This window comes from Neolamprologus multifasciatus, chromosome 17 (genome assembly GCF_963576455.1).
Source record: "Neolamprologus multifasciatus chromosome 17, fNeoMul1.2, whole genome shotgun sequence".
NCBI classification, from domain to species: Eukaryota; Metazoa; Chordata; class Actinopteri; order Cichliformes; family Cichlidae; genus Neolamprologus; species Neolamprologus multifasciatus.
Window position 1 is genome coordinate 23,674,047 of NC_140455.1, and position 22,948 is coordinate 23,696,994.

A 22,948-nucleotide genomic window follows, 5' to 3' on the forward strand; every position below is an offset into this window, starting at 1 on the left:
TTCCATCTATTCAATTGAAATGTCAGCCAAAAATATTGTATCTCCTCTGCACTCATATTTTCAGTTGAAGCTCACAATGCACAAGCCCTGAGGTCTATTCCAGAAAACAGGTTGAACTCAGTTTTTGGTTCCAGGTGATGAGTCTCTTCAGTCAACTATAACTATGTTCACTACATGGCACCATTGCAGTCAGCAAGCAGAAAAGGTCATCCTTTGTGTATATATACATATGTACACGTTCTTAGAAAACAGCAGTTTTTACAGTTACAAAGGCGTGAAAGAAAACTACTGCTGACCTGAATTAATGCAAATCTAAAATGCTAAACCTTTTAAGTAGACGGTTCATTGAGCATTCAAGCACATTTTCTTTACTGTTACAGGTGAAAAAGTAATTTTCAAAGTGAATTTGCTGGAGGGCACTGAAAATGAATTAAAACATAAATTAAGGACGCATTGATGGTGATGGGCTGAATACTGAAAAATCTGCACGTCCATCCATCCATCCTTTTCGTCTTATCCTTATTAGGGTTGTGGGGAGGCTAGAGCTTTTCCCAACTACCACAGAGCGAGAGGCAGGGTACACCTCTGACAGGTAGCCAATCTGACGCAGGACGAAAAATCTGCATCTGTCATTCTTGATGTCATCTTTTTAACCAAGAGACTAATGGTAGTTAACAGGTCAAATACTAATATCAAATGTCTGGGCTTCTATCAACCTAGCAGAAGGAAAAAAACAGATAAGATTGGAAGACACATAAGAAAAGGTAAAAACACTGTTGGTTCCTATGGAGATTTACTACTTGACTCCTAAAACAAAAAACAAAACATCTCCTTTTACATCATAGCCCACTAACCAAAAGAGAGGCTACAAAAACTGCTCTCCCAAAAGTGTTCCACATGTTATTTAGCTAAGCCTTGAGGCTTCTTCAGTGTGCAAAACATACCAACTCTGACCCCCACCCACCACTTCACAGCTGCAAGCACTCAGTCATGAGGTGATCCAATTTAAAGATAAAAAGCTCCAGACATCAGAAATGCACCTGATCAATCATGAGCTTATTTTTAAAAAAGATGCCCAGTATAAATCCACAAACATACATTATGTTTTTAGGCATGTTAAAGTACATTAGGTAAGGTTTGGTGTTGAATTTAAATGAACATACAGATTGTGAGTATAATGCAACACTGCATTCACAATATTAAAACAAAATACGTATACACTTATTGGACTAATACTGTTCTGTCTGCAGTTTGGAATCCAGCACACTTAATAAAATATTTACCAGTCAGTTAAACACAGCTAAAAGCTGAAGACATTTGCAAAGATTTAGAGGGACAGCTTGCTAAATTGTGCATTTATAAACCTAAAAAGGTCATTTTTAATGGCAGAAGCAATTTTTAGCTATGAACCACTATATATGGAAGCAATCTACAAACTCTCTGACCTTTTCATGAGTCACAAAGATTTACAGTCCATTACTTGAAGTATTGGGATAGCCTATTATCAGATCAAACTCTAAACTCAATTTCTTGATATTCTGTTTGTATATTATTAGACAGAATATGTTTAGATAAAAATAGTATCTGTTTGGTCAGCGCTGGTCTTTTTTTTTTTTTATAAGAGACAATGTAGGCCAAAAACATGACAGATACCCTCTGTAGTAGCCAGTCATTTTATATTCATGTTGTCTGTTAATTAACTCAATTGGCTATTCCTCTCATGCAGCCTAAAATTAAACTTCAAAGGAGTACTTAAGCAATATGGTATTCCACCTCCACAAAGTATGGGACTTGTGAGCATCAGATTTAAAAATTGGTCATGACTGATGCAACGAAGCCCTAAATGGCTTTTTAGAGCCTGTGTCGGGCTTGAAAAATGGTGTATCTTAACAGACCAATATATGGCAAAAGTATTTGCAAACTGGATTGAAGACTAACGGCTTCTACATAATTTCTGTGTAGGTTCTCGGTCATCCAGGTAAGTCCAGTCGGCTTTTTTTTCCAAGCCATGTCCTTATATTGCCATGAAATAATGTTAATGTTGAAGAAATGGCAGACACACTGAAACGTTTAAGAGCTAACTTAATTTTGGTCATTTGAAGCCTTAACCAGCATTCACATTGGCTATGAACATGTTAGAGAAACAAACCAAAGTTAAACTGTAGATAGAGAGCTCCAATTATTATATACAGAAATAAAGCCAGTATCGACCTTATTTAAAAGGCAGTATTTTTGGATTTAACTACTGGCTTTCCATAACCCAAGTTCTTGACATTCAGACAGCCTAACACTAAAGTAAACAGCAATATATATTCCTGTATATTTTTATATTGGCATACATGTAGGCTTGGCAACGTGATCTCTCTTTGCAAATCTGTAATTAAGCGAGTCACTATTATAGATCTGAACTTATGGATTTGAACCTCCTCCAAGCTCTGTAGGTAGCCTGTACCTAACGACAGAATGCCTGCAGATGTACGATGGTGGGTGTGTAACATTTGCAGGGAATGAGGCATTTATTTGCACACCGAAGAAAGCTTTAAGTGTAAACATTTGTGCTCCTTTAATTCCCATTTGATAGTAAAAATGTCAACAGCACTTGGAGAATAAATCGAATTCTATTTTGGGTAAAAGGCAGCAACACATTTTCTTCTTTCACTATAAATATGTTCAGAGGTTGAAGGGGAAAATTATGAAGATTAGGGCTGGTATTTTTAGGTACGGTTACTCTGGTCTGAAACCTGCGCTTTGCATACCTCCCTATGGTGATAGGAGTATCAAAGAAGTCATTGAATTTTGATTTGGATAATGGCGGTTTAACAGTCCTTAAAAAAGCCTCCTATGTTGTGTTTGCTTGGTTTAATGCTTTTGATTTGTTTGTTTATTCTCTCTCGTGTCTCTGTGTGATTTCCCCTGGCTCCCCTGTGGTGCGGTGCTAAATGAAGTGAGGTCTACACATACACACACGCTCTCCCAAAGTGGCACTCTTGTCTCGCAACGAGCCGTGGGGTAGTATCCATCACTGCAGGTTCCATCTCGAAGGAAGTGATTGATTTTGGTCGGCCTGGATCACATGATAAATTCAGCTTAAGGTGCATTATTTTCTCATTTGAAAGACTCTGAAGATATGTCTATTTTTGTTAAGCGTGAAGATGCATCAGTTTTTTTTTCAGTGCACAGGGGGGCATATATTACCCAAAGCTGAATCTTTTTCTGAAACATTTTATTTCAAACCTAACTAGCAAGTCAGAGCAAAACATCCAGCCTGGGAACTGATTTTCACATAAAATAATACTTTTTGTGACCAAATGGATAATGGATGGGAATAACTTAAGACCCGAACTCTTCCATGGCATGCATTTTTAATTTCTCTTTGATATTTGGGCTGATTGGGACCCGATGAACGTAAAAACAAAGAATTACCAGATTTTTTATTTTTTTTTTAAACAGATTTTTCGTTTCTAAGAAAAATTAGAGCCACATATGAGGATATTTGTTTAAAATTGCGATAGAACAGTAGCAGTATAATGTCCTCATAAGTGGATATCAGGCCCTTGTAGAGCAAAATTAAGTATTTCGGTCTAAATAACCCAAAATGTGATGTCCACATATGAGGACGCCAAGTCCTAGGAGGTTAGCATATAATTTAAAATACAAAGACGAGATTCTATGCTGTTGCTTGCTTTCAAATTTCTAGCTAAAGCGAGGTTTCAGCCGCTTTAGTTGTTCTGCATTTTCCGCAGATCTCATGCTCCATTAAGCTCTAAGATGTCCACGCATCCGGGCATTTGGTTAGTTAGTGTCAACATAGCACTTCAAAAGGGCAGACTTTTCAGGAACACTTTACATGACTATACAGATTATATTTTAGCACATATATAAAAATTAGCAGACATCCAGTTCTGTGTAATTTCGCCTTTTATATTTATGAACAATAAAAACCCATCTCGATTAGTCTGCTCCCTCTTGCTGTCTAGTCTGTCTCTCTTCTGCTCAGCTGTGTCCATCTCCTAATCAGATTAGGACATTATATTTGAGGTTGTTGGCTTAACCAGTGTAATAAAGGGTCTCTGAGAGCATTGCCGCCCATTAGTGTCATTAGGCTGCAGCTGAAAGAAGGGATTTGTAGAATTTGCCTGATAACCTCTGCTTAGAGGAGGTGAGCATCCATCTCTCAGGTGAACATATTGATCTGTTTACTCCCATATGAGCTGGCAGGACTTGTAGGAGTTTGCCACCACACAGAAGCTAAAAGGGTAGTATTCGCTGAACAAATTGCTGGTTAGTTGCATAATAACTTCACTTCTGCTGCTTCTTTCTGGTTTAGAAAAGTAACGTTCTGTTGAAACGGTTCACTCAAGTGCATGGGGATAACTGTCTGAATGTGCTACTTTCAGCATATACAGTGGGGCAAAAAAGTATTTAGTCAGCCACCGATTGTGCAAGTTCCCCCACTTAAAATGATGACAGAGGTCAGTAATTTGCACCAGAGGTACACTTCAACTGTGAGAGACAGAATGTGAAAAAAAAATCCATGAATTCACATGGTAGGATTTGTAAAGAATTTATTCGTAAATCAGGGTGGAAAATAAGTATTTGGTCAATAACAAAAATACAACTCAATACTTTGTAACATAACCTTTGTTGGCAATAACAGAGGTCAAACGTTTACTATAGGTCTTTACCAGGTTTGCACACACAGTAGCTGGTATTTTGGCCCATTCCTCCATGCAGATCTTCTCAAGAGCAGTGATGTTTTGGGGCTGTCGCCGAGCAACACGGACTTTCAACTCCCGCCACAGATTTTCTATGGGGTTGAGGTCTGGAGACTGGCTAGGCCACTCCAGGACTTTCAAATGCTTCTTACGGAGCCACTCCTTTGTTGCCCGGGCGGTGTGTTTTGGATCATTGTCATGTTGGAAGACCCAGCCTCGTTTCATCTTCAAAGTTCTCACTGATGGAAGGAGGTTTTGGCTCAAAATCTCACGATACTTGGCCCCATTCATTCTGTCCTTAACACGGATCAGTCGTCCTGTCCCCTTGGCAGAAAAACAGCCCCATAGCATGATGTTTCCACCCCCATGCTTCACAGTAGGTATGGTGTTCTTGGGATGCAACTCAGTATTCTTCTTCCTCCAAACACGACGAGTTGAGTTTATACCAAAAAGTTCTACTTTGGTTTCATCTGACCACATGACATTCTCCCAATCCTCTGCTGTATCATCCATGTGCTCTCTGGCAAACTTCAGACGGGCCTGGACATGCACTGGCTTCAGCAGCGGAACACGTCTGGCACTGCAGGATTTGATTCCCTGCCGTTGTAGTGTGTTACTGATGGTGACCTTTGTTACTTTGGTCCCAGCTCTCTGCAGGTCATTCACCAGGTCCCCCCGTGTGGTTCTGGGATCTTTGCTCACCGTTCTCATGATCATTTTGACCCCACGGGATGAGATCTTGCGTGGAGCCCCAGATCGAGGGAGATTATCAGTGGTCTTGTATGTCTTCCATTTTCTGATGATTGCTCCCACAGTTGATTTTTTCACACCAAGCTGCTTGCCTATTGTAGATTCACTCTTCCCAGTCTGGTGCAGGTCTACAATTCTTTTCCTGGTGTCCTTCGAAAGCTCTTTGGTCTTGGCCATGGCGGAGTTTGGAGTCTGACTGGTTGAGGCTGTGGACAGGTGTCTTTTATACAGATGATGAGGTCAAACAGGTGCCATTCATACAGGTAACGAGTGGGGGACAGAAAAGCTTCTTACAGAAGACGTTACAGGTCTGTGAGAGCCAGGGATTTTCCTTGTTTGAGGTGACCAAATACTTATTTTCCACCCTGATTTACGAATAAATTCTTTACAAATCCTACCATGTGAATTCATGGATTTTTTTTTCACATTCTGTCTCTCACAGTTGAAGTGTACCTCTGGTGCAAATTACTGACCTCTGTCATCATTTTAAGTGGGGGAACTTGCACAATCGGTGGCTGACTAAATACTTTTTTGCCCCACTGCAAGTATCATTGTTGAAATGGGAAGTTCACGAATCGGGCCAAACTCAAAAAATTTGGATTAGGGTCCAGTTTTTTTCCCCTACACAGACAAATGGAAAGGAAATGATAATTCTATCTGGCTGTGACCCAGACTTGTGACTTTTGTCAAATCTATTTTTATAGGGTGTTGTGTGTTCCATTTTCAAATGACGAAGCGCTGAGTGGTTTTAATCTTCAGGCCTCACGCTGTCATGCTTTCATGACACACTGGGTTTGATAAACCACTGCAAAGCGCTGTGTGGCTGCTATGGCAGGAAGCAAGCAGAGGCACTGCCAGGCATCAGTCCAGCTGGATCACTGCAGCTAGACTCCAGGGGCTGGCATCAATATGCTACACTCGGCTATGCTGCCTTTATGAAGCAGAGGCTGCGAGGGAGTGGCTTTGCCAATTTTGATTTATGGCCTGAGATTAGCAGCTGCATCGAAGGCTGGAGGTTGTCATCCTCTTGTGTATATGGAGAGATGTTCTTAGAGAACAAGAACCGTCTTGATATGAGCCAGAGTATGTGTAGATGGTCCATTATGCACATCAAATCCCTCTTCTGTGTGTTAGTATGAGTATTGAAATGAACAACCACATGGTCCGTGGGCGCTAGGCAGCTCGCAGAAACAGTCAAGAATGTTATCAATGACCCCTTCAGTAATATACGCAAAAGCATTGTGCATGAAAGACTGGGAGGCTGTATTGAGCAGGCAGAGAGGCCAGACTTCAGTAATGGGTCACTGCACACTCTAAGCAGGGAGCTCCTCAAAGCAGTTTTCCTTACTACAGATTTCAGTGATGTAACTGCCAACAGTTCAGAAGTGCATATTTAACTGCTAAGCATTGAAGCTAATTGGTGGGCCAGTATGGTATTTACAATATCTGCTGACTGCCTGAAATAAAGTTTTAGGAAAGTTAAATTGTTGAGACAGTTAATACTTTGAGCTATGTGGGATTTCTTTCCAATAGACTTGAATGGATATTAACTAGATAATCACTTTGGTACAACACTGTGCAACTCTCAAACCACCACTTGTTTCTTTACATTTTGCTAGGAAAATGGAAAATAGTGGCAGCAATATACTGAATTGTGCAAACACGAAAGGAAATGCACTTAAAAGACAAAAAACTGAATTTTACAGATGGCTGTAGACACTCAATGTTGTAGACACTCCTGATCTCTTCAGCACGTATTGACAAGGATTTGAACACAAAATTTTATCCCTTATGAACTGTTGCCATTGATTTTTCTGGCTCGACTGCCATCCTTCCTTTGGAACCATTACTGATGAGCCTTCAGTGAACAGTAGACAGATCAACTGAAGGACTAGATACATCTCATAGGCCCTGTGTTAGGTCTTTACTGGATTTTATTTCCCAAACAGTTGCTTGGCTTCTAAAGGAGAATGTAAGGGAGATTGGAAGATTACCTAGACAATGATGTGGAATTGGGAAAAGGCAACACTTTAATTTCTGATCCAGTCCATGTACAAATCTTCTCCCAAGCTCTTTCAACTTTCATATCTGTTTCAGGCTACCAGGTCTTTGGAGCATGTTTTGAGCTGCTACCCCAAAGCCCCGGTAGAGGGGGAATACATTGTTGCGCATTCAATAACTCATTCAATAACTCACGTCATCATCCAGACAGATTCAAAGCCTCCAAACTAGCTGAAGAACTCTATAGACTCACTAACTCCAGCTCACGATTGGCAACTACAGGTGGACCTGGGGGAAACACCTGAAGTTTCCAGAGTACACTGCTTAGACAGAAGTCAGGGCGTGATCAAACCTATGTGGGTCACCCAGGTCAGGGGGGCTGAAGATCAAAAAGATGAAATCCCCGATTACCCTAGATTCTTCACTGATGACATGTCCATCCATCCATCCATCCATCCATCCATCCATCCATTCGCTTCCGCTTATCCTTTTCAGGGTCGCGGGGGGCGCTGGAGCCTATCCCAGCTGTCATAGGGCGAGAGGCGGGGTACACCCTGGACAGGTCGCCAGTCTGTCGCAGGGCTAACACACAGGGACAGACAACCATTCGCACTCACATTCATTCGCACATTCACATCTAGTGACAATTTGGATTATCCAATTAACCTATCCCCACAAGCTGCATGTTTTTGGACGGTGGGAGGAAGCCGGAGTACCCGGAGGGAACCCACGCAAACACAGGGAGAACATGCAAACTCCACACAGAAAGACCCCAGCCTGATGTTGGAATTGAACTAAGGACCTTCTTGCTGTGCGGCATGTCCAAACTGCTCAAATGAGGTTTGTTTAAACTATTCCTGTCAAACTGCTCCATATCTTGAATTTAGTGTCTTATTTGTGTTTGAATCATAGGATACACAGAGTAAAGTGGCTTAATTAAAAAAATAATACATCTTCTGAAAATCAGTGAAAAAGCAGCCAATGTCCAAAGATCATCAAAAAGTCAGGACTAGTAAAAAGTAAAAGAAAGTCTGACTCTTTGGAAGCAAAATATAAATAAATGAGGGGTAGATAAAAAAAAATTTTTCAGATTAGGATTCAAATTTTGGAGGTGAGGTAAAACTTATCATTCTTTAGTTGAACTTATAGAACCATAACCACAAAAGGTACAGCAGATAGCTGGGGGTCAAATGAAAAGTGAAAAACAATGGGGCAGTGCATGACCCAACAGATAACAAATAAATACATATGAAAAAGGAAAAAGGGAAACAAGAATAAAGATGGGAGAGACAATCACAGAGGAGGGAAACTGACCAGAAAAGTGTGAGGATAACTAAAAATAAACAGGTCATAAAGTATTCTAAATCTATAACCTGGAAGTCTTTGATTTATTTATATATCTATATCTATATATCTATATATCTATCTATCTATCTATATATATATATATATATATATATATATATATATATATATATATATATATATATATATAACAGACAAAATTAAAATATAACAGTGTTAAGTCCTTTACTGAATGTTCCATCTCAACTGCTAGGTCAGAAAAAAAAAAAAGGAAAAAACATGTAAAATGATATATTACTTCTAATAACATTTCACTCCCTTTGGCACCATTTTGTCACAGACAGAAGGCAATTTTACAGTTCCATTCAGGACTATAATTTGTAATTATGTGGTGGTTATGGTGTTATGATTCTGTCTGTGGCCTCTGATACTCTTTTGACAGCCAAAGAATGATTAAAGTCACCCATCAGTCTGTCATTTGAATTATTCACCACATAGACAGCTATAGTATCAAAATCAGAATCAGAACAAGCATATTAATCCTTCAGGGACATTGCTTTTTAGTAGTTGCCCAAGACTGTATAAACTATAAAATTATACAACTTCTGCAGAAAGATGAGGAATTATATAATGACCACAGAAAGGAAGGACCTCCAGTGACATTTGGTGTAGCATTCATTCATTTCTATTTTCTGGCTCAATATGCTCCTCTGGCTTATCAGAAGACTGTTTAATGAGTCAGAGGTATACATGATACAATGAAGTGCCTGCATTCACTGTACAGCTGCGCAGCAATTATGCTGACCTTTTGAAACAGTTAACTGAGTCTCTCAGTCACTGTACAACCATAGTGAGAGCACAGCGAACAACAGCTTAGACTCATAAGTGTTGGACAGAGCTTCCCTTTGTCACTGACTCTGTTCAGAAATTTTATGGATGGAAAATGGCAGAAAAAAAGTGGCCAAGTCTTCTGGGTTCAATTTTCTCCGAATAACAACATATGCATATGCATATGATATAGTCCTGTTATTTTCATCGAGCAAAGACCTTCACCGCAGGTGGAAACGGGTGAAGTGCCTGCTCCTGGGCCCTATAAATATCCCAGGATATTGCTCATGGCGAGGAAAGAGGGTATTGGCAGGGCTTCTGCAGTACTAAAAACGCTGAACTGGTCTGTTGTGGCAAAGAGACCATTAAATGCAAAAGAAAAGTTCTCCATTTCCCACACTCCCCTATAGTCTCAAACTTCATGACAGAAAGAAAGAGATTGTGGATACAAGTCCTCAGTCATCAGAACAGAGCTGCTACACCTCTACATCGAAAGGAGTCAGTTAAGGTTTTTCTGTTATTTCTAACTGATAGGAGGCACCGTGGCACACCCGGGACATGCTCGGTGTCTCAGGTGGTTTGACAACACCTTGGCGTTTATTTAGGAGATTTATAAATTACGTTATATCATGTTATACTTGAAGCCTGAAACCTAGTTGGTAAAAATAAAATGGAAGAACACAGTACTTTGTGGACCTGCTCACAACTGTTTCTGAGTTCTGATACTACAAATTTGTCCTGAAGGGAGAAAAAGGAAAACGCTAAAACTGAGGAAATGCAGTTGATACAGACAAACATACAGTGTCGAAACCACTGGTAGAAAAGGAGGATAAAAATATGCTGAACTCTTGGCCTGTCAGCAAGAGCGTTTATAGAAGTCATGACACCAGATTTGCCATTGTGCATAAGTAGTGGTTCTCGAGTCATTCCCAATAATAAAAAAAGGAAAAAATATTTTTTGAAAAATTGTCAGAAAATGGCTTCACATTGTGAATCTTGCTGACAACGCCCTCATACCAGATCAAGGTGAACTGACATTCAGTAGCAGAAAAGCTGCATACTAGAATAGTTGAATAATATCTGGCTCACTGCCAGCCTAAGCATCTTAGAAAAAGTTTTTGAACAATGTCCTGTTGCTGCCACGCAGTAGTGGGACTACCTAATGCGATTAGCAGAGTCGCCAAATCAACCGTGGTAAATGTAGCTCATAATTTACAGTGAAGAGCCGAGGAAGGTGTACAACAGAGATTAGCAAAGGTGAACTCCAGTGAGCCATACCCTCCCACCCAGTTCAAAATATACATACTGGGCTTTACAACAGGAGTGTTACTTAATTTGATAGCAAATCTTCCTAATAAACACTGTTCTTTAGACAGACTAAACAGATGCTCTATCCTATCTTATACTTTCATTTACAATTAGTTGTGTCCACTTGAGAAATGTATAGTATTTTTTAAAGCTCTTAATACTAAAGATGGTGTCTCTTTATCATTTTTTTTAATTCTACAATTTGTCCGAGAGCCATTAAATAAATTAAATTAAATCTTTTGTCCTATCTTTCTCCTTTCACCCCAAACATCCAGCCTGTTTTTTTTTTTTAACTCACAGAAATGTTAAAATTTAATTTTCAGTTTCACCTCAGACACCTGGAAAATATGCTAAATCTTCTTAAGGGGCATGCCTTTAAAGTTAATGAAAACGACATTATGTTATCTTGAGAGAAATTTGCAGTGACTACGATTTGAGACTGGGCACATGAAAGTGACACCTATAATATGGTATTATTGTTGTTCCTGTTGCTTAATAGCAGAAGCTGATAATTCTCCTATTGCGACATATTTTTTCCCAGGGGCCATGTGATTGGAAAGTCTAGAAATTACTATGTCAACATGAACAATTTATGTTTCCGCATCCCTCAACTTCATGGGGCTGTCCTAATCATCATCCATCTAAAGTATTGATTATGTTATGAGTATGATGTCGTTGATGTCTGATTTAGATGACATATGTCTAAGCTTTCAGTCCTGAGAAAGATTTGCATCTCGGGTCTTCAAACTGAGTCGTGATACACATTCATATCCTTGCCTCGCTGCTAAATTTGTGGGAGGGGAGGCTATGCTCTGACAATGTTATAAAGAAGAATGAATTCCGACAGCTAAATGTTAAATGAATGTTTTAAATGACACAAACAAACTAATTACTCATTTATGTGCCCTCGTGGGACGTTTGAGGCATTTATGCAAACTAGGCTGGCACTTAGCTGACCTATCTATCGTGCTTTAATATTTTAAATCTCACCATTTGGCTCATTTCCCAAAAAATTCAAATTCTGTTTCTCAAAACAGCAACACGCCAACCCCGACCAGCCATCAAGTATTTATTGAAAGTGTACACTGAGTAAAGGCCATCCTGCTGCAGTGACCAATGGGTAATAAGATCACCAGAGTGATACAAAAAAGGTCTTTAATGTCAAAATAGGAACCTATACTTTCTGCATTTCCTATATCGCAGGGAAAGAAATGAGCCTTATCTTTGAGGAAGGTGGCCATCCATCAGCAATTTATCTCAGTTTATCAGTCTGCCCGAGTCGAAATGTGCAATGATGTTGGACATTAATCAAATCCTGACACCTCACTTTCAGGACTGAGACATGCACCCTTTCTTCCTGCCCAAATCTGGTCATTGTCCTGCTTGGGTTCTCTGGCTGCAGATTTAAATCCAGGCGGTGCTGGGTGCCAACATCAGACTGCTAGAGGGCCCCGTCATGTTAAAAGGGCATATGAAAATTGCAGAGACCGTGCAATGAAAATCAAAAAAGCAACACATTAAAAGTCTTGTACTTCAGCATTGTCATTACAGTTTTATTGTGCTAAATGTATCGCTGAAGTGCTCTTAGAACTCGCCCTGTTGAAAAGAGCAAAGATGAGAAGGATAGAAAGTTACATTTACTGTGTGTCTGTGTCAAGAATAATCTCATCACAGACAATGCTGCAGATCAAGGGGAGAGAGCTTCTTGTGGCTGAGTTCGTTTTCTCTCTTGCTAGACTCCCTACTGGCCACTCATTCATTCTGTTTTAGAAATTACTGAGTGTTACTGATGTACTGAATCGAAATTATCACAGGAGCCACGGCTGCCATACATTGAGCATTTTGGACACTGGCCGCTCAATCTCTCCAGTCTATATTCATGTCAAAGCATTGATCTAACGTGGACAGCCAAAGGTCTGATATGTAGAGCAAGATTTTAAGAAAAATCTGTCAGTGATGTAAGACCTTAATTCAGCCTCGGAGAGTAACCCCTGCAGTCGATCATAAAACCCGTTAGAGGACTTAAATTTTTCAGATGGATGAATATCTGGATACAAAATAGAAGGGAGCCAGATGTGACCCTGGAACAATTCCCTTCATTTTCTCTCTGCCATCAAATATAACGGATGTTTTGTGGCTGCTCTTGGTTGAACTCCATTCTTCCCTTTATTATTTTGTTATTGCAGCAGAACATTTTATAAAGAGGAGATGTGTATGGATTTTACATAAGAGATTTACCTTTTTAAAACTTATTTTACATGAAATGAGTTCATGGGATTTCATTTGTCAGTAGCACCACGGTAGCACTGGATGATTCACATTTTATCATAGCTTATAATTGAAATACACTGTGCAAAGTAATTGTATGCACATTCTTCTATCAAGTTCTGTTTTCCCATGTTTACACTCTTTTACTGTGACAGAGTGCCATTTGGTGGTACCAGAGGTCTTACAGTGAATGTAGATGTGTTTAAAAGAAGGTTTTAAGGCTTTTTTGATGTTCATCCATCCATCTTCTTCACAGTAAGGTCCTGTGGCCTGCAGTCTATCTCATCTGGATATCCTAGAGGGGTGACCAGTCCATGGTAAATGGACTGGTTCTTATATAGCGCTTTTCTACTCTCCTGGAGTACTCAAAGCGCTCTATACAACACGTTGCATACACACCCCATTCACACAAGCACTATTTTCTATACAGTGAGTGCTTTCTAACTATCACTCATACGCATTCATACTCCGATGGATGCATCGGAGAGCAAGACGGGGTTGCCCAAGGATTTTTGGCATGCAAACTGGAACCAGGGATCGAACCACCAACCTTCCAATCAGCAGCTGACCTGCTCTACCTCCTGAGCTACAGCCACCTCTCCATCAGGCTATCACAGTCAGACAGACATTCCACACCTATGGTCACTTTAGATGATCTTTACCTTACTGTTATCTGTTTTGAGTGTGGGACAAAGCCACAAATACCACACATACTTAATGCCTCAGTTAACCAGCAGGTTGTTGTGAGGCAACAGTCCTAATGAGTGCCTTTTAATTGTTTTCCTCCCTTACATTTAACTCAGTCATAAAATGTCACTGTCTTTCAGGCTCTTTTGGAGGCTATTTTCTTTCTATTTTTTAACAGTGAAAGGGCATTTTATTGTCTAGCACACCAGGCCGTTAGGGATGACTGAAAAAGTTCATTGTGAAGTATTTCTTTAACTGAAGTTTGACCCTTTTCAATAACAAATTTAAACATTTTGCACTGGGAGTTGAAATCATGAGAAATGTCAGCAGCAATGCAATTACAGGTGCTATGCACCCTCTCCTTTGCACAGATGACATCTTGAAGAGTGAGAATTCATGCAGAAAATTGCATTTTTTATGTTGCCCTCACACTGAGTGGCTGTAACATGTATGCAAATTCCGCTGCCTCAGAACATTCCTGTCACTGATTCGGAGCATATTCGAAATGGCTTAAAATAAAATAGTTTATGATTCTTTAAGATACAAACAGCATACAGTGTAATATACGTGCACTGAGAGGTACATCTTTGTCTTTTATGAGATCATCTGTTTTAATAATGGCCATGATGGATGATAATGTTCTGAGAAAGCAGCTCCTAATGTGTTCCCACTGCTAATGTTCAGATTATAACCCGCCTTTTATGATGGCTCTTGACCCCCCTGCAGAAAGATGCTGTATAAACATAATATCTTTTGTCATTAAAGTACTAGAAGAACGCTGCATAGACTGACACAATGCTAATGTCTTTCCCTGTCTGCTATCTGGCAACGACACGACTCCTTTTCTGTGAATATTTGAAAGTTCACACAGCTTTTTCTGAGGTGTGTGTCAGTTATTACCAGGATATTTTAGAAATGAAAATGACTGGTAAGTATGTACTGTATAGCTAAGCACATTTGAAAACAAAATAAAATAAAAATAGCATTCAGTTGCATTCGAAGTCAATGGGGGGGGATATGCAAAGTTTTGAGATAATACCACTTAGTGTTCCTACTTCTATATGGTATGGTATTTCATATCATCATTTAGTCAGTTAAGTAGGAAGGACAGTAGTAGTGGGATTCATATCTGGTCATGGATGTATAATTGGCCTTCGGAGAGATTGGTGACCTGTCAAGGACACCCAGACATCGATGGATGGACTTTTTCTTAATTTCAAACATGTTAATTTTAATGCATGGTCAGCATGTAATTTTTTTTAGCTAAATGTAAGCCAAGGTTTTAAAAAACAGTTTAATAGTCACATTTATTTTACTTGCCTAATTGACTGGCCTTAAATAAGTGAAGAAGCTGTGACAAAAAGACATACACTCGCAGGCAGTTTGTATTTTCGGCATATTGAGTCCAGTAGACCAACATTACACATCAATTTACTACTGAAAGAGGAGGTCCATTTGCATAACCCAGGGGGCATAGAGCACAGATAGTTTTCATCACTTGCCTTATACAACCCGTGATCATTCCAAAGAATACAATTCTTTTCTATACGATTAACCTCTTGCTCCTAGATTTCGATTGTGTCCCAGATTGGAATAACTTCGACTAATCAGCCATTCTCATGTCCATACTGATATCTCTCCTGATGTGATCTTCAGCATACTAAGACAAATTTTATATAGAATGCATTATTCATACTCCCAAAACAAGCCCCATGAATTGATTTATGATCACTGATGAATAATACATATATAATTTCAAGCCGTAAAGCTTTGGCAACCATACATCTTATTTCTTTTTTTTCCCTTTTTCTTCTGTGAAGAACTTGTGAAGCAAGAATAGCAACACCTGGAAACATGAAACTTTATAACACGGCCTTAAATTCCTCTCTGTGACTTTGCCCCCCGGAACTTTAGTTACTGAGCACATAGATGATACTGTAATATTTAAGATAAGACATGAAAATGGCGGTCAAGTCATTATTTCTAATAATCTAATTTCACCAGAAATCACTGGAACAGCTATCCTAAAACTGAGGCTTATTTATGGATTTTGCTAATCTTAACTTGATAGGGAAATTTCAGTCTGTCCCATTTTATGAGCCAATTCCTTTTTATTAAAAAAATGTCACTTTCAAAAATTTATAATAACTAACTGTGAGATATCAGCTTGAAATTCAGGAGGTGTTGACTGAGCTTAAATAATAAAACACAACGTCTTTCACCACTGGGGGATTCCACAAACGTACAAAATCCATATACTGGCAGCATGGATTGTACACAGTTCTGTTTCCATGATTTAGTGTCGTAATTTAAGATTCAACTGTGTTGAATCCATGTAGGCTCTACAGCCTATGCAATTGGCTGACACCACTGCCAGCATTTAACATGCCAATATCACAGCAAACTGTGTAGTAGACATGCCCATGCACCGTGTCCATTTCACACCTTTTCTCTCCAAAGTGTAAAAATGTACACGCATGCAGAAGTTGCAGTAAGCTGCAATACCATCAGAGGGAGATGATTTTTTTCAAGCCAATGTGAAAATAATCACAGCAAAGAGCTAAAAGAGACATTATTTACACATTTACATATAAATGCATATTATCCAGATAACTTAATTGTTTCTGACACAGAAAGATCCTGGAATGTACTTCATACTTAGCGACTTCTTAGCTTTAAATGTATTATCTCCCCCTGCTGGTATTTGAACTTCTGCATGTGTGTCCATTTCACACTGGACACGTCGTGTCTACTACACGCTTTGATATCATGCTGTTAATACAGCAGTATAAGTCTATTGCAAGCTGATATCTAACCTTTGCTGCAATAAGCCATTCCTCTTGAATCAGTTACTACCAAATCTAAAGTTCAGGTTATAAAAATAATAAAAAAAAACCACTTTGTGCAAGAAATTCCCAAGGGTCACTTTAAAAATTAGCTACATTGTAAAAAAATTTAGTGTCTGAAAAAATCAATTTTAACTGCAAGTGTTTTACCTGTGATGCAATTTCCTTCATATGTGTAAAGGTATGTTTGAAGCTATTTTTTTTTTTTCACTGTGGCTCATTAAACCACACACTGGGCTTGGGATCAAATTCCCAGGTGGCCAAGACCACATTGTCAATAATGTAGCTATTCATAGATGTGGTTCATTTACAAGAGCTCAATTAAATCTGTTTAAAAATAGTCTGAATTCGTGGAACTCTTATTGGAATCTTATCATTTTTCTTTTTCTGCTGCTATAGTTACTGATTTCTGTATCTCATTATTCTCAGGGACTTGATCAAGTAATAACCCTCATGTGAATGACATGTGGCTTTAATAATTGGTGGTTGCCAGGACACGTATCCCCCGCTTCTGTTGTAATGCCAATGAGAGGAATGGAGGTCAGGAAGTGAGAGACGCCTCAGGTAGCTATTCTTGGCCTTAGCTTCGAGTCATTCACATTCTCTAATTGCTCAAGTTAACGTGTGACAAAAGATGAACAGCAGCCCTTCGTCCAGCAAAGCAAACGGCGAGCACTGCACACGTGCTTCACATGGCGGAAGAGAACAGTTTATATGTTGACATTTACAACCTAATTAAAACCAGCAGGGGAAATGAACCACACAGGGTCAGATGCTTATTCACACAAGTATTTACACACAAAATAAAGTATACTAGCACTTGCACAGACAATGGCACAATCCTGCACACAGTTTAAGCACTCTGCACATTTACTAATCCCACCCAGCTGGAAAACCTGCTCATTTGAATCACTAAAATCCTAAGATGATTAAAATATATTACCATGTCACAGAAATTCATACTGGTAATATTAAAGATGTATATATGCACATAAATTCCCCAAAGCCCCCCTGCGTTTTGATTAGCAGATGAGCGAAAAAACTGTAGGTAACAAGTAAAATGAATCAAAGGTGGAATTTTAAACAGCGTAAAGTTGTTATAAGAATACATTTGCACATCATTGCGGTATTTGTTCACAAGCGCACACTAAACTACCCGGGGCGGAGCAGAGTCTGCTGTCACATCTAACTTATCAAGTAGGAACGTGCCTCTCAGCCACTTGTTTCAGTTTTTCTATGGTAATAGAGGACATGAACTGAACTCTAGTTCTTCAGGGTGAAGGACTTTTTTTATGCAAAGTCTGTGAATTGCACCACAGTTGTTCTTGATTGGAAACCAGCACAAGGAAAATCTCACTTTGGTTTCAAGTTAACAATATTATCAGTGCACAGATTCGCTTTCATTACTTCCATGTCATTGAATTTCTTTGTAAGGAACACAGCATATTCTTCACTTTGCTGTGACATCGAATGCCACTCCAATACGCTTAGTTCATTAAAATGCCCTTTAAGCTCTTCTCTACAAAGAAGAACACTATTTAGACCTCACAGTTTAAGCTCACACATGACCATGCTTGCTGTGATGTAAAGCCATGGTGTTTGCTTGTGCAGAGCCTCCTGTCATTACACTGTTGTAAGTACAGAAAAATTGTGCATTATGCTTGTCCTGCAGTTCATTGTGGCTCTTATATTTGCATGTTTTTTTTTACAAGCATCCAAATTTTGTCTTATGAATCCAATAGGTGTTTGTTTAGTGCATGTTAATCATTTGCAGCTGGCTTTCCTTATCTTATTGTCATGGGTAATTGGTTATGCAGCACATGGAAACCAGAGACCTGCAGGCGACACAGACGGGCGGCACATTGGGATGGAAGAATCTGCGATCACTGAAGCGTGTCAAACATTTTTTTCCCCCTTTTCCCTCCTTTAAATTGCTAAATCTTGTTTACCTATTAATTTCCCCTTCTCCGCAAACCCATCACAACCCTCCCAAGCATCTCTTTATATTTTACTTTTAAAAATGTGCAACTTGAATACGCCTTCATTCAATCTGTCTCGACTCTCCTTAATTTTCCTCTTTATTCTTACTCCTACTCAATCTGACAGCGAACCCATATCTCGATTAGACCTCTGGAAATGCCTTTGCAATTTCCTGGAAGATTATAGTGATGGATTTACACAATATCAATCAGAGCAAAGATGTGGCTCAAAATAGCCCTCTGCTACTGGCAAGAGATGTTTTGGAGCGGTGGTCAAAGCTCATATTTGCTCGACTACTTTCTTTAAGCACATAGTCAAAAATGGATGTTTTTTTTTTTTTTAATTATATGAAACAAGCTGTTACAGTGATTTTAAAAAAGCTAGTGGGCCTCCTGACAGCAGTTACCTCAAAGCAAGATGAACCATTCCCTAGTGACTTTTCATCTAATTTGACTAGTATTTCTCTTGCTTCCTTCAACAAACTACTCTGAATGAGGTCACATTTCTCTGACCTCGGGGCATTATTACCCTGTAATCATGTGTTGCTCTGCATGGCTACATTTGTTATTTCTCGTTGACAGCCTAATGTTAGAAGAAAGCAATTTTACCTGATGGATGATCATAAGACTGGGAGAGGCTATATCAGCTTCATGCCTCCACCAGTGAATTATGCACAACAAAATCCCATAGATGCCTGAACCAGCTGCCCACAATACCTGCCTTCTCAAACCAGCTTTACACACTAGGTATTATTGCCAGAGGTGTGAGGACTTTTCGCCTTGTCAGAATGTGCATGAAGATCATTCATTACTGCGGTATTTGCTTGCCTTCTTAAATCAAATAGGGTGCCAGTCCTTACATTGCAATGTTGTCATGAAAAATTGTTGACTTATTTTTAAGCAGCATAGGTTGGACAACTGATTCATGGGTCTCGGGGCGTTCATGATCACACAAATCAATCGGCACTGCTCCTCTGGCCCGCACTTTGTCTGTTGGCAGCAATAGGGATAATGTGTCAAAGTGGGCCTCCTCCATCTTGTCACTTTAAGTGCAATCAATAATGCTGCCCCACCAACTGAACGCCTCTGAATATCAGCCCTCCCCTCGCCTCATACTGGGCCGAGCATTTCAATCAATATTTGACTGGGGGGCTAAAACATCTGCAGGAGCAACAACAAAAAGCGAGGTAATATTAAATGCTTTACAATACACTGAAAATGACGCCACGCTCTGCAGGAGTGTCTCTGCAGGACCGGCAATGCGATGGAAACCAAAAAAGAAAAAAGAAAAATTAAATTCTCTGTGACGGTTGTGTCTACAAACGTCATGTTTGTGTTGTGTGGATTTTTGCATGGTTTAAGTCTCAGCGGAAAACGATTTCACAGCCTGTCATAATTAAACAATTAAACTGCTATTTAACTTCAACTCAATTTAGCAAATCAAACACTGCATCACAGCTCAATCACTGCTACAGCATAAGTGTGTGGAGAGGATGCTTTTTATCTTTAAACACAGTTTTCCAGCAGTGTTTTACAGTATGAATGTGTTGTCCCCACAGCCTCATACATCACTGTAGAGAATTCTCAATGTATGGCTTGCCGTCGGCTTCCAGACGGGTCCAATCAATAAAAGCTAGCCTCTGGCCAACGTATCTGTAAATTAGTCTACCTAAAAAATTCAACAAGCCCATAGAGCGGTTAGATGTGTGCACATAGGTGCTTGGCCCTGGAAACGATTGTATTAATTGCCTCGGGATTATGAGACACAGACCTCCACTCTCTCATGCATATTTGACACTTCTAGCAGTGCTCTCAAGCCCCCGTTGCACCTAATGGATGGTGTTTGGCGCAGTGTTGCATATGTATTAGCTACCAACTTATAAGTGGGCATGTAGTGAGCACATCCCCATGCATGCCTATGTGTCTGTGCGAGTGTGTCTCTTCTGTTATCCTAAGCCGGGCAGGGTAAGTGCAGGGCTGGGTGCTGAGGTTGCTGGTTCCTAATTGGTATGACTGCTCCCACTACTCTTGCCCTCACAGGCTGGCACTACCCTTCTCTGTTAATCTGTGCCAGGGATTTGGCTCACTTGACACTCAACTGACCTGACAGTCCTTTGGGTGTCTGTTGCAAACAAATATACACACAAAAAAAAGAAATGGATGACTGTACAGACACTTAACTACAAGTACTCCTGCACAAAAAGACAAACTCTCATGCAAATGAGAGACACAGATATGCAGTCACTCAGACAAGTGCACGCACACATCAACGCAAAATCACAGTTCAAAGAGCCGCAACTCCATTTGAGATATGTTTCTGGACAGCATCACTATGATGTAGAGGGAGAGCTCTTGACAGTGTTGTTAGGGGAACGGCATCAAACAGTGGCGTGAGTATGTGTGAGTGCGTGCCGATGCCCCATCTGCTGATAATGTCCGCACGCAGCCCTCGAATGAGAAGTGAGCTTGTTGATATCAAGTACTTGCACATAGCTATACATGGTGTCCTTTTTGTCTGAAGAGCTCATCTGGCACGGCAGACTGACATCTGATCTGATGGCTTTTGAAACTTCTGAACATGACGCACAGCCTCGGAAACATGTTCTTGTCTAGTCACATATGCAAATATTTTATTAAGGGACACTGACAGGGAAAACACGCTACCCAATTATAGAAGGTCTTCAAACACAGGGTATTAAATGAGTGTCACTGATGAAGCCATAGCTACAGCCTCTGATCACAGGAAAAGCAGGTGTGAACTGCATTGCGAGAAGTCAACAAAGCTGAAAGTTTGTAGTTTAGCAGCTGTAAAACAAATAAGCAGTCTTAAAACGACCAGAGGTGTCAAACCTCTTCATATTACTCGTTACGTAACAGTCACTTATCTAAAAAGGCAAGGGAACAACACAAAAAAGACATAGTAATGACTTATGTTGTTATAAGTAAAGTTATAAGATATTTACAGAGCAGACAATGAACAAATCAGCAGTGTTCTTTCAAACTCTCGAGGAAACTTTATATTAACCGTTGCTAAACATTTCTGTCAGCTGTTCAGTGTTAATGTGTGATTTATCAAGTTATTTCTAAAATAATATCATTTGCTGCTGGAAATGAAGCTGATAAGAGCACCGAAACTAAACAAAACCAGTAAAGTCAAATGTCATAAAACCAAAAAAGTGAACTGATCAGGTTTAAACCTTAATTAGATTACAGATATATATAAATGGTAGGATATAGAGTTGGTATCTTAAAAAACAACAACAACAACAAAAAAAAACTTTAGCTCAACTGGACTGCTTTTAAATTCATAAATACTACCAAAAACGGTGTCAGTTTAGTACGTGGTACCATGATTGAAAACTTACCTGTGATTCTCTGAATTTTCTTTGCTCTTTCTTTGCTCTGTGTACAGACCCTTTGCTCAAGGGTCTGTACACAGACAGGGTGAGCTCTCCTCTTTAGCTCAAGAGCTCATATGTAACTCTGGTAATACTCTTGGAAAGTAAGGAAAAATGTCACATATACACTTTAATAATGCTTCAAGGGTAGTCTGTGCATTACGCTAGCTCAGAAATTCAGCGCACAAAAATGTAGGTTATTAAAAAAAACAGGCATGAGTTTAGAGAGCGGGAGAGATATTTCACTACAATAGTCGAACAGATAGGTCATAATTTGGAAATGATTCGTTTTGAAAATTAGAACTGAGGATGAGTTAATCTCTCGTGGGGTTTGACTTGGTCTGAGTAATAAGTGAACTTTCTATCACTGCAGAGTCAGAGCGCGTCCGTACTTACAGCAAGTGTTAAGCAGTCCGTTGGGCTTTCTCGTGCTCGGTTGACATATTCTGAGTGTCCATTTAGTGTAGCACCAGAGAAGGTTGGTTGATCAGGCTCCAGCTTGATGGTTAATAGCCATGGCCACTGCACAAAAAGAAAGATGACACAGAATGAGCAATAGAAAGCCTCCCAACTCAAGATATAATAGAACACAAAACCTAAATAAAGTGAAAGATGTGCATGTACAGTATCTTCACATAAATTCCTAAATCCATCCTCAGTTCCATTTCTGACATTTCTTTTTAAATCATATTAAACCTCTATTTTCAATAAATTACTGTCACTCCCTGTTTATAATTGTAAAGACCATTTTATCATTTTAATAGTACAAATAAATTAAAAAATAAGCAAACTTTAAAAAATATTAACAAAGGAAGAAGTGAACTACAGAAATCAACAACTATTCTGATATGGTCTTTATTATT

At 39.4% G+C, this 22,948-nt stretch overlaps 1 protein-coding gene across 5 annotated transcripts in view; it reads right to left on the reverse strand.

Moving 5' to 3' along the window:
* The window catches only part of chrm2a (cholinergic receptor, muscarinic 2a), a 90,157-nt gene that overhangs the window by 37,821 nt on the left and 29,388 nt on the right, over positions 1-22,948 (reverse strand). For all 5 annotated transcript variants that reach the window (XM_085136937.1, XM_085136939.1, XM_085136941.1 and 2 more), the window contains one exon: positions 22,482-22,607. The gene's annotated coding sequence lies outside the window, so the exon portion shown is untranslated. The remainder of the gene's footprint in view (positions 1-22,481; positions 22,608-22,948) is intronic.